Genomic DNA, 16,809 nt, shown 5'->3' on the forward strand with positions numbered 1-16,809 from the left:
GGTGAGGAACGGATGTGAGAGATGAGGGGGAAGGAAACTCTAGAAGGATCTGGAAGGATCCATGGCCAACGAAGCGGAAGATGGACAGACAGGGAACTAGAAGCAGCATTTGAGAAGTCTCTTCACATTTTTCATAGCTCGGCCTGTTTGAGTTTCCTATGGCTGCTGTAAGAAATCACCAGAAATTTAAAAAAAAAAAAAAAAAGAAAGAAAGAAAGAAATTACTAGAAACGTACTGGCTTTAAGCAATAGAGACGGTGGTCCCACAGCTCTGGAGGCTGCAAGTCTGAAGCCAAGACCTCGGCAGGGCGTTGCTCTCTTTAAAGGCTCTGGGAGAGATCCTCCCTTCTCTCCTCCAGCATCCATTGGCTCCCGCAGTCCCTAGCGTTCCCTGGCTGATGGCTGCCTCTCTGCAGCCTCCACCTCTGTCTTCACGTGGCCTTCCTCTCGGTATACGTGTGTGTGTCGCCTCCTCTTATAAAAACACCAGCCATTGGATTTATAGTCCACCCTAATGCATGAGGACTTCATCTTAACTAATCACACCTGCAATGACCCTAGTTCCAAATAAGGTCACATTCTGAGGTTCCAGATGGTCATGAATTTGGGAGACACTGTGCAACCCCTAGTACTGCATTGTTTGCAGGTGGCTGATGACCCATTCCCACTGAAGGTCTTGAGGCATGACTGACACCATTGTGGGTTCCTGAGACCAACCTGCTGCCTCCACTTTCACCTGAAGTTCTGACCGCAATTGGCATTGGCAACCTCAGGGTCCCTGGAGGTTTCCCAGAACAGCGAGGAGGCAGATTTTCTCAGAGAAGTTTTAGTCTGAGCACAGGAATTGTACACCTAATCAATTTCTGGGTGCCTCTTAGGTACTTAACATTGACTTGAAAAACATTACTTAAGGCCGGGCGAGGTGGCTCATGCCTGTAATCCCAGCACTTTGGGAGGCCGAGGCAGGTGGATCGCGAGGTCAAGAGATCGAGACCAGCCTGGCCAACATGGTGAAACCCCGTCTCTACTAAAAATACAAAAAATAGCTGGGGCGTGGTGGTGCGCACCTACAGTATCAGCTACTGGGGAGGCTGAGGCAGGAGAATCGCTTGAACCTGAGACTCGGAGATTGCAGTGAGCTGAGGTCGCACCACTGTACTCCAGCCTGGTGACAAAGTGAGACTCTGTCAAAAAAAGAAAGAAAGAAAAAAGAAAGGGAGGGAAGGAAGGAAGGAAGGAAGGAAGGGAGGGAGGGAGGGAGGGAGGGAAGGAACATCATTGCTTAATTAGGTCTGTTTCCTGTTGGAACTAAATAGAGTTTAGGAGGTTTACAGTCTTTCATGCTTGCTGAACTGTGTTTTACTTGGTTTCTAACTAAAAATGAGGGATCAAACTGTGCTTGTGCTATGTTGATACAGAGTTGTCTTTATTGAAAACTTCACCATGTGGAGCTGGAGGATGGCTGAGTGCAGGGATCATGTCCTTTGTCTTTGTTTACCTGACTCTGCCAGACCTGGGGTACAGCAGAAAGGAGACCCATAAACATGTGGGAGGATAGGAGAATAGAGAAAGCATAGTTCTGGTAAATGAAGGGGCCTTTCCTGTACCCCAGAGATGGTGTCAAGTCCCACAAAAGACTCTTTTACCAGAAGAAAAGTATTTCTGTCATGGCTCTGCCATACAAGCATTCTCTCTCCTCTTTCCAACCTCCTCATTGTCATTGAAGTTCAAATAAAAGGGTGCTCTTTGTTTAAAAGCGACACCAGAGTTTGATACAGCTCAGGTACAACTTCACGGCTCCTAGTCAGGTCAACTCTTATTTGACCTGAACATTTCTCAGCACAATTGAAGAAGCTCAAATTCTCACTGCCTGTTTCCTATTTTCCTATTACCTGATTTTCTAGCAGACTGTGACATTTATTTACTTTGACGTTTCTTCTCTCGCTCTTTTTTTAAAGTAACCAAGCAAGGGGTTGTCTATCAAAAGACATACAATTCTGTGGCTCTACACTGATAAATATTTGAGGGGATGTGGCTGAGTGTTTATAGAGACCTTGGTTGGGGAAAAATACTGCTCGGCTCCAATCTTTTTTCATAAACCTTTTGGCTAGTTCGTTCACTCCTTGGACAAATATTTATGAAGCACCTATTTTAATGACGCAAGGGTTTTTCCAGGTAGGACAGAAATAAAACGAGGTTCTGAGTGGAGATGTTTAGAATCCATAAACCACACAGTGTTAACTTCTGTTAGTGCCAAAATAATCCGTGGATATTATTTGGACCGGGGAGGAGTTAAATAAAGTAAATATTTACAATGGATTTTGGGAATTTACAAAATGTGTGTCCATATGTCCTGAAAAGGGATGTTTGTCTGTTTAGATAGGGTCTCCTGCTCCCCATGCTTGTTACAATGTTTCAGAATCATTCCCAGGTCCCATGAGCTATGACTCTGGAAATGGGGGTTTATGAAGTCTGGTTGCTTTCAGCCGGCTGGGATTTGAATTCAGGCTCTGCCATTTTACCAGCTGAGCAGCCTTGGGCAGGTTGCTTAACCTCTCTGATCTTCAGTGTGCACAGCTGGAAGGCAGGCAACGTGAGAGCCTTGTACTGTCTCAGAGAGCTGCTGTGAGATCAGATGTGTTCTGCAGAGCTTTCCCGCCATGAAGACATTACGTCCTGATCCGCATCTGCATCTTGACTTTTGCTCATCTGCACAACTTGCTCGGCTTCTGTACATGATTGTCTCTGAAATAAGGGGGCACCTTCTGCCTCGCACACCTCGCTCCTACATTAATAAACCCTCCCACATCCCAGTACCGACTCAGGGATGGAACTCCGAGCTTCTCATCACCCCTGCTGTTTACAGAGGTTGCATTGGGGGTGGTAGTCAGCTTCCTCCAGGAAGAAGGCATCTCTCGTATGCCAGCCTGCAGAGTGCCCTGGCCAGGGTACATGCCCCAGGGAAAACTGCCCAAGGGAGGCAGTGCATCCACCATCTCTCTGCAGCCCTGCTGGCTCCTCCGACCTCATCCCCCTCCCTCCCTCCTTGCCTCCTACCCTCCCTCCCTGCATTCCTCCCTCCCTCCCTCCCTCCCTCCCTTCCTTCAGGAGCCTTTGCAGCCTCAGGGCATTCACGCTGCACCTCTGGCTTCCTGCTGGAGGTTTTGGAAGGTGAGATAAAGCCCCTGGGATGCTGAGCTCTCTCTGGACCTGAAAAAGCCTCCCATCAAGAGATGTCTTAGAGATTCTTAGCAAAAATTTCAGTAGCCAGGGATAAGGTCAAAGAGCCAGTGCTGGGTTTCTCAACCCGGTTGATCCATGTCCTCTTCATTCTAGTAGGTCAGGGGATTCTGGAGTTGGGGGTGCGTTTCCTGGGAGACAGCCAACCCGGCTAGTAGAGCATCCCGCCTTTGGTTTCAGTATGGGAAGAAGCCTGACACACCTGGCCTTTCTCAACTCCTGCAAGTCACAACCTCCCAGAACCTGTTGTACTAACGCCGGTGGAGTCAAGGATGTGAGAAGTGGGAGATGCAGGAGCAGAGGCACAGGAAGCACAGAGCTGCTGGCCCTTTCTCAGAAGCACATCAGCCAAATGCGCCGCAGCCTCCAGGCAGCCGGCCTGCATCTTCATCCTGCGAGGGCCCTGCTCCCGTCAGTTATGAATGCAGCCAGCCCATCAACCGACAAACCTGCGTGAGTTCAGTGCCCAGTGCTAAACCCCGGAAGTGACAGAACGACAGAGAGGAGTCTCTACTGGCTGGGACTGGGCTACCTTGTCCCCTGCAGATCTTACCAGGAGGGCACCTGGTCCGTCAGGGGCTGCTTGGAAACTCAGTGCTCAAGGCTACAGTGTCACCTGCACCATGGTGCTGGCCGTCACCACAGACCACAGGAGCACCTTTTCTCCTGGCAGCCATGAGCTGCAGCGTCCAGGCGGTCTCACTGTTCAGCGACCTGCTCTTTCTGGAGATTTGCATCTTCGGAACTGATAATGCCGGTCCCCTTTAGATTTCCATCGCCTGCCTGGGAACGTCAGTGTATAATAAGAGAAATAAAATTGATTTTGTTGCGTTCTCATTTGGTTGCCTTTGAGCCAACATAGTTTAAAGTGTTTATATACATTCCAGAAAGGGCAAACATCAACAGCAGATGAGCTTGATGTTCCATTACTTCCTGAGAAATCAGAGATGTTTTCTGGCATTCGTGAACAACTCGGGGAGAGCTGAAGGGTGCGGCAGGTTCTGTGCGCCTTGGCCCCTGCTTCAGGGCACGGAGCTGACAGTTGCAAAAGCTCCCTGTGTGCCAGCCAGTGCCAAGGGCACGCTTCTTCCCTACGGAGCTTCCCCCGAGGAGCAGCAAGGTCACTATTGGGCTCATTTTATACATGACTGGTGGCCTGGAGCTCGGGTCGTCCTGAACTTGTGGCCCAGGCTCTTTCCAGTGTCTGTACTGCTAAGAGAACGGCCATGCTTTGAGAGATGCCGAAAAGAATTGGGCCGTTTAGGTTGCAAAACACGGGCTTTCCCAACTCCTTTATTGTTTAAATATCACCAGTGAAATGGGGGAAATTTATTTAGCACATTATTGTAGTCGGATTTCATATTAAGACAACAAAATCTCTCTTGTTTCTGTGTGGTGGCCTCACCTGCCTCCCTCCACAGCCAGTAGTCAGGGGGACATATGAATCACTGCCCAAGCCCTGACCCTTATGAGAGAGAGTCCAGGTGTGAGCCCAGGTCCACAGGCAAGACTGATCATTACACTGAGCAATGAATGTGAGCTGAGCTGGTCCGGAGCAAACTGGGGCGTACAGTCACCCGATTTATAAAACATCCCACAGTGATGAGGGTCATTCATTCATTCACTCACTCATTCATCTCTCAAGTGCTTCTGGGCCGCCCCTGGGTGCCAGGCCCTTTGCTGGCGTAAACCAGGTCAATTTGTCCCCAACTCTTCCAGCCTGGATACCCTGGGGGGGTTATTGCCCCTCTGTTCCCACACCAGAGATGGCTTCCCATTTTACAGGTGGCCAAGTATACACTTGTACCCCCACACACAGAAGATGGCAGAGCCCGGGGGCTCTGAAGCCCAGTGGTCGAGGTGTGCCCAGCCTTTGCTAAAGGCAGCAGAGAATGGCTGGGTTTGGGGAACATTCTTCCTCACCTGATAAATACAAGAGCTTCTCCCTTTGCCGGGGCACAGATACCGTCACCACCATGTCAGGGAAGAGATCATGCCGTCCCCAGCCCAGGCCTCCCTGCCTCTTTTTCTCTCTCCTCCTTCCTTCCCCTCTCAACTTTAGATCCCCAGCCACAAACATCAAACCCTGGTTTTTTAAACAGCTGGGAACCCATCCGTTAAGCAGAAGGCAGGCAGAATGTCCGTGTCCCAGGAGCCACCCATCTTCTTGAATTGCCACTCCTGTCCTAAGCACGACACTTCATTTGTACATACTTTGAGTTATAGTCTCCAGAATAATTAATTTTAATACGGATGGAAGAATCGATTCCTTGGGAAGAAAGCCAATTTCCTGAACGTGGCATACTGTTTGATGGGTAATTTTCTCTTTCTCATTCCAGGCAAGGAAATTCCATTTGGGTGTTAAATTTGTTGACTAGGGTAGAGATAACAGACCCGCAGATTGTAAAATTCCAGCTGGGACAGGGGTGTGAGGGTGACTACTGGGAATCCAGATGACTTACAGTGCTAGCTCCTAATCAATCACTGTAACACGGTGAGTGAATGGAGAGGAAAAACTATTTCAGAGCAAATGTTTGCCTGGGCTTTGGAGAAGTGGTTATTTAAGGGAGTGCAGGGACCAGAAGCTACGTTTCTAGAGTGATCCTGGAAGGATGCTGGTTGGGTGACTGGGAGACCTTGGAGGAGGCGCGAGTTAGGAATGTTCTGAGCATGGCCTGGGCGCACCAGGCAGGTGCTCAGGGGACAGTCCTGTGGCTTCCCGATGGCGCCACCTGCTGGTCACTGCTGGCATAGCACCCAAACTTCAAGCCTGGCGCATGCGCGGAATCGTGGGGGGGCCCTGCCCGCCCCCAGCCCTCCCCCACCTGCCCCTCCTGGATCCCTAATGCTTTCAAATTCAGGTGCTAAGTTGAGTCTATAAAATGTGAAGTTATAATACCATTTCACTAGAATTTTCTTTTAGGACACGCCTGTCTATGCTTCCTCTGTCTGTCCGATTGGGCTGTGGGCATCCTAGGGCTCTCCCCTCTGCCCCAGGAGGGTACCATGGCTGGTGCCCAGCCGCGCTCAGCAACTGTGGGTGCCTCACACGTGCCAGTTCACAGGCAGTGCCCTAAACACCTGGAATGTGGCTCTCACTGTCCCCGTCCCACCAGCTCAGAGCGGAACCTGGGCCAGAGAGTCCACCTGTGTCCTCACTGGTCCTAAAGGCGGAAACTGTCTCAAGATCAGAGGCGGGAAGAACCTTTAAGAGACAAGTGACTTGCCTGGGGTAACAAGATGGAGAGCTCAGGTGTGAACCCAAGTCCACCTGTCTTCTGTGTCGGGGCTCTTCTCAAGGGTGATTTTAAACTCAAAGGTGATTTTAGGACAGTTAAATGTTCCAGGTTAGCTCTGACCCTGTGGTCACTCAACAGTACAGCAACTTCCCGGCCAGTAAACCAAACTTCTTGCCCTGTGCCTGTGAGGTCCGGCCCATCCTCCCCATGAGCCTGAGCTGGTAAACATTCAGCATTATGTGCTACCCTTGCTTTGCTGAGAAGCCCCAGATGAAGCTCCTCACCATGGCAGCGAGGCACCCCAGCCTTGGGAGAGAGGCCCATGCCATCAGCTTTGTCCCGACAGCTTCCAGAACTGTGAGAAGCTTCTGTTGTTCTTAAGCTGTTGACTTCCTGGGCTTCTGCTCAGCTCAGGAGTCATTAAGGTGCACCTGCTCCTTGCTAGTCATGGACGAGGCATCATTTCCCGTCCTCAGGAGCTTTACAAGAGCAGAGATGGGGGCTAGCCCCAGTGGCATATTCAGCACTCAGGATACCTATGACAAATACAAGGAGTCCAGCAAACGTTCAGTGGTTGGCACCAGTCACTCCCCACAACCCTGCCTTGAACCCACTGAAGTCTTTTGCAGGGGAGTGTGGTCACCCAGTTAGAGAAGAGGTCCCCTGAAGGCAGCAAGGCTGTCAAATCTTGTTAATTAAACAAGGCCTCCTTCCCGGCTCTGTGTCCCGAAGACACTCAGTAAATATTTGTTGAACAAATAAACACATTTCTATTCATGGCTTCTGGTCACTAAAATCAGTGTTTCTTTAAAAATTCACGAGCGCCATAATGCTTCCCAGTGTGAGAGCAAACCACGTTATGAAATTGGCATGAAACTTCTATTAAAGAGAAGAGTATCTACTTAATAATATTGCCAGAGGGGAGCTTTTTGGGTTACTGCTGTGCTGCATTATAATTTTCTATAATTACATAGTGTTGATTGTAGTTTACCAACAGAACATCAATAAAGAAAAAACATAACCCTGAAACTATATTACCGCAAGTGTGTAGCTTTACCAAATGGAAACTCATCGGTTAGCTGGGTTGAGGGTGGCAAAGAAAATGTTCTCCAAAGTCGTGAGTGGAGCTCACAAAGTGTGCGGTCGGAACAGACAGCAGGGAGGATCTCTATTAGGAAACTTGTTGGGATGATCTAGGAATGGAGGCAGGATCCTATCTTTGAGCGCCACTGCGTGCTGCTGGTAGAAAGGAGTTTGATGCACAGCAGCTTTAAGAAGCAGCACCTACCTGCTGAGGAAAGCAATCCTATAAACGGTCGCATGGTAGACAGGAGGGATGTGTTATGATCTGAATGTCTGTGTCCCCCCCAGGTTTATATATTGAATTCTGATCACCAAAGTGCTGGGTTGAGGAGGCGGAGCATTGGGAGGTGATCAGGTCATGAAGGTGGAGCCCTCTTGAATGGGATTAGTGCCCTTACCAAATAGGCTCCAGGAGGTCTGTTGGCTGAGGACACAGCAAAAAGGTCCCTGAACAGGCAGAGGGCCCTCCCCAGACACCATGTCTGCTGGCGCTTTTATCCTGAACCTCTCAGCTTCCAGAACTGTGAGAAGCTTCTGCTGTTTTTAAGCCACCCAATCTAAGATATTTCGTTACAGCAGCCTGAGCTGACTAAGACAGTGTGTAGAGAACGTTTTCCAAACGCAGGGCTGTGTTTGTTGTGTTCACCTGTGAACGAAAGTAGGTGCCAGTAAGTAGTTGAATGCATGCATGTGTGTGTGCTGGGGGCTACCGCAGACTTAGACAAGACCCCACGTGCCCCTGCCACTGCCCTTCTCTTGCCTCAGGCCAAATTGCCTTTCCTCTCTGCGTCGTGGTCATCTCTGTTCTAGAAGATTCTGGTCCTCCTTCCCAGATTGGCTGAATGTAAGACAAGGGGCTGTGAAATCACTCAGCACATAATGTCCATGATCGATCTGCAGTCGGCTCTGCCTGGGATGTCCCTTGTTATTGGATCCAGCAGCATTCAGGCTGGAGGTTGGTGGGAAACTACTCTCGCCTCCAGATTGGCTGGCAAAGCAGGAGATGTACCATCCTAGCAAGTCTGAGGAGGACCAGGGCTTTAGCAGGGGCCCTGGCCCCCCAAGTCCCCTCCAGGCACCCACAGGGGGTGCATCCCTTCACGGCTGGGGTGTCCAAGGAGGCTGTGAAGCAGCTTCTCTAAGTTAGAAAATGTGGAGCGTTCTCTCCTTACTTGCAATTTGGGCTCAAACAGTCTCCCAAATAACCGGAGGAGCAGCTATAAATAACGCATGCACATTGTTTGGCCCAATTAACATTCTTCAGAAGATGGGGGCAATTCTTTGAAGTCTGTTTCTTCAAAGGGAGGCGTATGTGTCGAGGGGGACATCGACACACCCCTGTTGGGCCGGGCCAAGCTTCTGCCCTAATTAGATATTTACACAAGAGACCCAGGCGAGGAGGGTGGATTTATTTTTAATAAAAGAAGATTAAAATCTGTGTATCTGCAGCATATTAAGACTGAACCAAATTAAAAATCCTCCCACAACTTTGAATAGTGGGGGCCTAGAAAAGGAAGCATTTCACTTGGAACTTACTAAAACTTGTTGCGTTGAGTCAGGAAAAAAAATAAATCAGGAATCCCCCTTCCTCTGTCTCAATCCCAACTTCAAATTGGCTCGTTGGTGCTCCCAGTGAGGGTGCTGAGGGGGGTCAGGGGTGCCCTCTGCATTTGACAAGCCACTGTAAACCCACACCCTGCAGCCGGGGATCCACTTGTGGCACTGCAGCCCCAGTCTGGGAGGAAGGAGCAGTGGAGGTGACATGTCTAGGAATGGGATGGGATGAGGTCCACCCTGACACTCTGCAAGCTAAGGGACCAATCAGCCCAGAAGGTGACACAGGAGTGCAGGCCACACCTGGTCTTCCCAAAAGAAGACAGACCTCTAGACTTTCATGCGGACTCCCCCAGTTTTAAATACTTCAGACTAACTTAAAACCTTTGTAAGCATGTACACTTCCTCCTCCAGCCCAGAAATTCCACTTGTGGTAACTGACCCCATATACAGGAAAAAAGCGTGTCCACAAAATGACCTGCACCAAGGCGTTCATAGCAGCTTTGTTTATGAGAGCAAACTAACTGCAACAACTCAAATGCGTATCAAGAGGAGAATGCGGCCGGCCTGGTCACTCACACCTGTCATCCCAGCACTTCAGGAGGCCAAGGCGGAAGACTCGCTTCAGCTCAGGAGTTCGAGACCAACCTGGGCAACATAGCAAGCTCTTATCTCTAAAAATAATAATTAAAAATTATTATTATCGGTGGCACATGCCTGTAGTCCTAGTTACTCACTTGGGCCCAGGAATCAAGGCTACAGTGAGATATGATCTTGCAACTGCCCTCCAGTTTGGGAGACAGAGCAACACCCTGACTCTAAAAATAATCAGTGAAAAGGGGAGAGTGGGAAAGCAGATGGCAGCACAATCGCTTGACTGTGTGCTGCCCTGCACTCAAAAGGAATGGGCTGCAGTGCATGCAAGAACGCGGATGGGCCTCGGAGCCTGTGACACTAGAGAAGCAATAGGGCGTGTGCTGCGCAGTTCCACTTAGAGGAAGTTCAAGCACAGACAGAGAAATCTTCTCTGGAGGTGGAGGTTAGAATGGTGTGGGCATCCTGGGGCTGTGGGAGGGGAAGTTTTGGTAGACTGAAAAGGGACAAGAAGGAGGCGTCCAGGATAGTGGCAGATGTCCCCCCTCGGGACCAGGGCGTGGGCCGTATGGGGGTCTGCAGCAGACATTTGCCCAAACTCATCACACCATAGGCTTAAGGTCCATGCACTTTATATAATTATACCTTTACAAAAAATTTAAAACTTTCGAAACACAGAACAGGTCAAACCCAGTGATGTAGGTCACATTTAGTCTGCGGTCCCCGATTTGCAGCTTCTGTCACAGTAAATTTTTACCCTTATGTTAGCTAGGGACCCCTCACCCCAAAGTGGAGAGGCATCCCTCACCAGCAGCATGTATGTGGTGATAAGCTAAAACTGCTCTAAGAAAATGGTCTATGTTTTTAGTTCAGTGCCACCAGGCCTGGCCAATGTGTATTTGTTTAATATTTTTAGAGATGGGGTCTTGCTATGTTGTCCAGGCTGGTGAGGAGACAGCTCAGGGTTCAGGGGACAGCATGGACCAGGCTGATGGTGGTGAGCAGAGGGCAGTTTGGTGGCCTGGGAACAGCACCCTGGTGGCCAAGAGGTGTTTGTCCCTGGAGAGGTTGGCACAGCTCAGAGGGGACCCCAGGGACAGGCAGAAAGGTCTCATCCCACCAAATTGCTGCCCACCCAGGGGCCCCAGACATGCCACCATTTTGTTGGTATGACTTGCCTCTTCACAAAGGTGAGAGGAACATATGTGCCTTGTTCAGCCCGGAGTGGCTGAGGCGTCACAGCTTCCTGCCTTCCTGCCGGGGAGACCTGTGGCTGCAGCGGAACCGGTGCCGCCCTGCCGTGGCTCCCTGCCATGCAGCGAATACTCGGGTGTTCTGTGAGGTCCCCCCAACTCTGCCTTTACCTTGAAAGGGTTTAGGATATGTGGGTGGAAGATGAGGCCCATACCCGGAAGTGTGAGGCAGGCCTAGCCATGCACACGCATTGAGCACCTGCTGTATGCTAGTCAGACTGCAGAGCTGAGGGATCGGACTGCCGGGAGGAGGAGACAGCCCAGCGTCCAGTGAGCAGCATGGGCCAGGCTGATGGCAGTAAACAGAGGGCGGTTCGGTGGCCTGGGAACATCACCCAGGTGGCCAAGAGGTGCCAGTCCCTGGAGAGGTTGGCATGGCTCGGAGGGGAATGGATCAGAGGAGTTTGGTGGGGCAAGTGAGGTGGGCGTCCTGAACATTAAGAGCTGGGAGTTACAGACATGGGAGGTAAGAGGCCTGGCACGCTTGCTGGAGGGGGCAATGGGCACATGGTGGGGGCAGGCGAGGTAGGTGGGGCTGCCACCCCAGCTGGCCCCAAGGAGGAGTCTGAGTTCAACTTAAAGGGCAGCAGGATGGGGTGAGAATTTTTCTTTCTCATAGACATTTCTTAGAGTAGCTTCAGGGTCACAGCCAACGGAGGGGAAGGTACAGAATTTCCATATTCCCTCCCCACACAGGCACAGCCTCCCCCACCGTCAACATCCTGAGCCGGGACGGGACATCTGGTACAATGGATGACCCACTCTGGGACATTGCAGTCGCCCGGAGTCCATACTCTACGTCACACTCAGCCTCAGTGGCCACATTCTGTGGGTTTGGACGATTTAGGATGACCAGGACCTGCCAATGTAGTATCAGAAGAGCTGCACTGCCCTAAAAAGTCTCTGCGCATAGGGGCTTTTTAGAAGCACAGAGGCTTTGCTCTGAAAGCTGCAGGGGGCAGTTAGAGGGGGCAGGCTGGAGACTGTGGCACAGGAGGGGGTGGGCCTTGTCCCTCCACCTGGCTCAGGCACCCACTGGGCATTCCTCCACAAGATGACCTTCCTAGACCCCCACTCGGGCTTCAGAGGACGTCCTGCATGCTCCACACCGTGGGCAGGGACAGGTGAGGAAGAGAGTACATGGCAGGAGCCTGCAGGGGCTGTGATATGCGAGGGTCTGGCACAAAGTCGCCAGGCTTCTCATACCCACAACAGGCCAGTGCCCGCCCTGCAGAGCCCAGCAGCCCCGGGCTGAGGGTGGAAATTCCTAGAGCAAATGAGAGGGGTGCATGTTCTGGAGGCGGTAGGAGCTTCGGGATGAGGGCGTGAGTGTGACTTCCGAGACCCGGCGTCCTCTGAAACCTCACATCTAAAGCACACGGCCACATTCCTTCTTGACTCCAGCTAGGCCAGAGGTGCCCTCTTGGCTGCCGGATGCTGCTCCGGGCTATGCAGGCCACAGGCACCCGACCCCCAGGGGCTGGATGGGCCACATCCGCACAGCAGCTCCAACTGCATCTCACACACATTACCATCATCTTGCAGATCTGTGTCATCCTGACTCTTAAATTTCCTGTCTTGTGGTCCAATCAAAATAGGTCTCACTGACCCAGCCAAAATCTATCTCCGTGAGGCTTCAGCGGTGCAGATGTTTCCGGCTATTGCCAGAGCAGGAGGCGGTGTTGGCTGCGGCCCCCACCAGCCGCTGCTCCCAGTGGAGCAGGGCTGAGAGGGACTCGGAGGGAGAGGCCGCCTCCCCACAGCCTCTGCCTCCTCTGCGACCAGGGAGCCTCACTCTCCTCTGCTGAAGCCTAAAGCTGCTCCCAGACCAGCCCCCTAGGGAGACCTCAAGAGTTGAAACCCAAGACAGACAGAAAACAGGGGCTTCTCAGCCTGGCAGGGAGTGCTGAGCCCTGGGCTCTCACATCTGCCAAGCCACTCCAGTCCCATCTCTCATACTCTCTCTGTCCCTCTCTCTCTCACACACACACACTCAGCATACACACACACTTAGCACACACACACTCAGCACACATACACATACACACACACCCAGCACACACACACTCAGCACACGCATACATAGACACACACACCTACACATAGACACACACAGCACACACATAGAGACACACAGACTCAGCACACACACACACTCAGCACATACACACAGACACACACAGCACACACACAGCACACACACACACACACATAGACACACAGATACATAGTGTTTCAGCACATTTCTAGACAAATGACTAATGTGCACACTGCACTAGGGAGACACCACATTCAAATCAAGGACTCAAATAGGTCAGAAGCCGAGGTTGCATCTTTTCACCCCAGGCTTTGGGGTCTCCCCTGGTCCCTGGGCCCCTTCTCCCCTCCCAGCCCAGACAGGATCATGCAGCAGTTCCATTAGGACTTTGGAAGCGGAGAGGCCTGACTTCCAATCCAGGCCCTGCCCCTTGCTCGCTGCATGACTTGGGCCCATTGCTTAGCCTTTCCAAGCCTCAGTTTCCCCAGCTGGGGGAGTGCAGATGGCAGTTTCTGCCTCATAAGGTTGTGAGGACGAAACAAGAAAATGCATGTGGATTGTGTAGTCTGGCACCCAGCGCTCAGATGGTCTCCACGCCGTGCTGCTTTTGCGGGACCACCGTCTTCCTCTTACCCCAGCATGGCCTCAGCCTCCAAGAGGCCTAGAACTCTGGGAAAGGAGCAGTCAGGACTGGACACAGCTCCAGGCTTTTCTTGTTTCTCCAGAATACTCAGAGTCCAGGGTCCTTTATGGGATCTGCCTTGAGTAGCCAGAGATGGCTCGAAGGGAGTGGGGACCCTAAACATGGGTTTGCCATTTCGGGGCTCCCTGGTGGTGTGTCCTGTGTCAGCCTGTCCATTCATTCATTCATTCATTCATTCATTCATGTAAGCACAGGTTCATCAGCTGCCTTGAGCATCCACCATGTGTGTTGGGGTTGTGCCCAGGCCTCTGTCAGGCCGGGAGCTGAGCCTGAAGCCAGGCTGTGAGTGGGATGCGGGATGGGAGAGGGGGCCAAGCAGGGTCCTTTGAGAGGTGCAGGCTACACAGCACCCACAGTGCCTCTCCCAGAGGACCCCTGCCCCTCTCATCTGGGCAGTGAGGATGGTTGGGATAGACAGCCTGGCTTTGCCCAAGCCCAGAGCAGTGGTCTCTGGACAGTGATTGCTATTATGTTCTCAGAAAAATGCCCATAGTCCCTCAGGTTGGTCGAGATTTGTTCCCTGGACTCCTCAAAGGCTTTGCCAGAGGCTGGAGGCTGTGAGTGTGTGTATGTGTGTGTGTACATGTGTGTGTACATGTGTGTGTGTGCAAATACACACTGGACACAGGGCTGTGGCATGATTGTCAGATCGGAGGCAGAGTAATTGTCCTCAAAGCAAGAATAAATAATAAGCCCACGCTTTTCCACGGTGGACCTTCTTATGAAAGTGTCAGAATGTCAGCAGCCCAGTGTCGTACACATGGATGTAAATGAGATGCGCATTGTCCATCAGAAAAGCTCTAACTCTGTTCCTGGCTCAAGTGATACCTCTTGCACTAACACAAATCCATTTACTTGACTTTGATTTGCTTATTAATATTATGACTCTGACTTCAGATATATGATCAGGTTACAAATATAATCAGTTTTTCACTGAATGGTTGTTATTTGGTTTCCAACACCAGAAACCCATTTCAGGATATTCCAACAAAAAAAAAAAAAAAACCCAAACAACTGCTAAGTCTTCCCGTGGCTCGATATTTGGGATTTAGAACAAGAGTAACTAGACAAACCTGGACATATTCTCTTCTTGGTTTATATTTTTTAAAAAGAAAAGGGGCCGGGCGCGGTGGCTCAAGCCTGTAATCCCAGCACTTTGGGAGGCCGAGGCGGGTGGATCACGAGGTCAAGAGATCGAGACCATCCTGGTCAACATGGTGAAACCCCATCTCTACTAAAACTACAAAAAATTAGCTGGGCATGGTGGCACGTGCCTGTAATCCCAGCTACTCAGGAGGCTGAGGCAGGAGAATTGCCTGAACCCAGGAGGCGGAGGTTGCAGTGAGCCGAGATCGCGCCATTGCACTCCAACCTGGGTAACAAGAGCGAAACTCCGTCTCAAAAAAAAAAAAAAAAAAAAAAAAAGAAAAGGAAGACAGCTTGGTTTTGACATTAACGAACTGGCCGGTAGCTTCTGGTTTCTCTGGGCAGTCCCGCCGGGAGATGCTGGTCCTTACTCTTCTGCCCGCTGCCCTCTTGCTGTCCCAGCAATGGTATCATCCAGAGCCCCCCCAAAACAAGCTCTAACCCAGATGTGCTCACAGTACTGCCACCCGCTGCAACCTGAGAGACTGGGTTTCCAGCGTGGGGCCTCGTTGTGGGGAATGGAATTTGGAGGTCACGGCGTGATTTGATAGGGGTGGTTTAGCTGTAACTCAGCCCTGTGGGTGGAGTGTCTGTTTTTCAGGTGGGATGGGAGTAAACTCGACTAGAGAGGATTTTGCACATCAGGCCAGACCCTGCATCTGAAGTGGCAGAGGATGTTCTCCAGGTGTTGCCACTGAAGGGATTGTGATCTCCTGGGGGCAGGGATGTGCCCCCGACGTCCTGTGAGCCTCCTTAGCATTGAGCAAAGCCCTGCATGATTGGGGATGTTCACTGAAATGAGCGGGATTGGATTTAACGGACGCTGAAGTACAATTTTGCAGCATCAGGTTGACTTCTGCATCCAGGCCCTCAGGACACCGCCACACTCCCCAGGGTGTGAGGGCTCAGAGAACGCAGTCTCTACCCAGAATCAGCACAATCGGAATCCTCGCGAGCAGGTGAAACTGCTGTCCTTTGCCTCCGAAGCATGGAATGCCCCCAAGCCAATGAAAGCTCATGAAATTTCCCACCTCCTGTTCCACTCACTTGCCAGTCGCTCAGAGAGAGCTCCTGCTGTGGGACTGTGACCCCGAGTCTCACCACAGCCTGTCACAGGACCACAGGTGCCTGCTATGAAGGTGGGAAGAAAGGCAAAAAGGCACAGTAAAAACAATCTTGCAGTTTTAAGTTTCTGGCCGTGTCTCTCACCACATGCTTCCCACGAAGCTGCTTACGGGCTGGAGGGTCAGCCTCTTTGACTTTGAAGGCCATCCTACATTCCTATTCCAGACTTTGACTTCTGGTACAGTCAGCCCCAATTTTCAGGACCAGTCCTAGAGTATGCATTCAGTTATTGCTCATCAATAGTTTATTGTCCTATCACTGCATCTTCCCTGGAAGTGGTAATGGAAGTATTGGTTTATTTATAGATCCTGTTTGAAGGATGTGACAACTTGATTTTCTGTCACAGCCCAGATAAAGTCAAATAAAAGTCACAAGGTAGAAGAAGTGGTCGTGACCTGATTACCACATTGAAAGTGTCTTTACTGGCCAGGCTCACACCTGTAATCCCAGCACTTTGGGAGGCCCAGGTGGGTGGATCACCTGAGGTCAGGAGTTGGTGACCATCCTGGCCAATGTGGCAAAACCCCATCTCTCCTAAAAATACAAAAATTAGCTGGGCATGGTGGCAGGCTCCTGTAATCCCAGCTACTTGGGAGGCTGAGGCAGGAGAATCACTTGAACCTGGGAGGCAGAGGTTGCAGCGAGAGGAGATCATGCCATTTCACTCCAGCCTGGGCAACAAGAGTGAAATTCTATAGAAAAGAAAAGAGAAAGAAAGACAGAGAAAGAGAAAGAAAGGAAGGAAGGAAGGAAGGGAAAGAGAGACGGAGAGAGAGGGGAGGGGAGTGGGGAGGGAAGGGGGAAGGGGGAAGGAAGGAAGGAAAGAAAGAAAGA

At 51.0% G+C, this 16,809-nt stretch overlaps 1 protein-coding gene and 1 long non-coding RNA gene across 4 annotated transcripts in view; both read left to right on the forward strand.

Annotated features, from left to right (window-relative positions):
* The window catches only part of PTPRE (protein tyrosine phosphatase receptor type E), a 177,120-nt gene that overhangs the window by 95,161 nt on the left and 65,150 nt on the right, over positions 1-16,809 (forward strand). The window lies entirely within an intron of this gene.
* On the forward strand, positions 1,227-7,653 carry LOC116554138. The gene is made up of 2 exons (XR_004270070.1): positions 1,227-4,189; positions 4,239-7,653. It is a non-coding gene; the product is annotated as an uncharacterized LOC116554138 (long non-coding RNA).

This window comes from Sapajus apella, unplaced genomic scaffold (assembly GCF_009761245.1).
Source record: "Sapajus apella isolate SASKATOON/1434 unplaced genomic scaffold, GSC_monkey_1.0 scaffold13, whole genome shotgun sequence".
NCBI classification, from domain to species: Eukaryota; Metazoa; Chordata; class Mammalia; order Primates; family Cebidae; genus Sapajus; species Sapajus apella.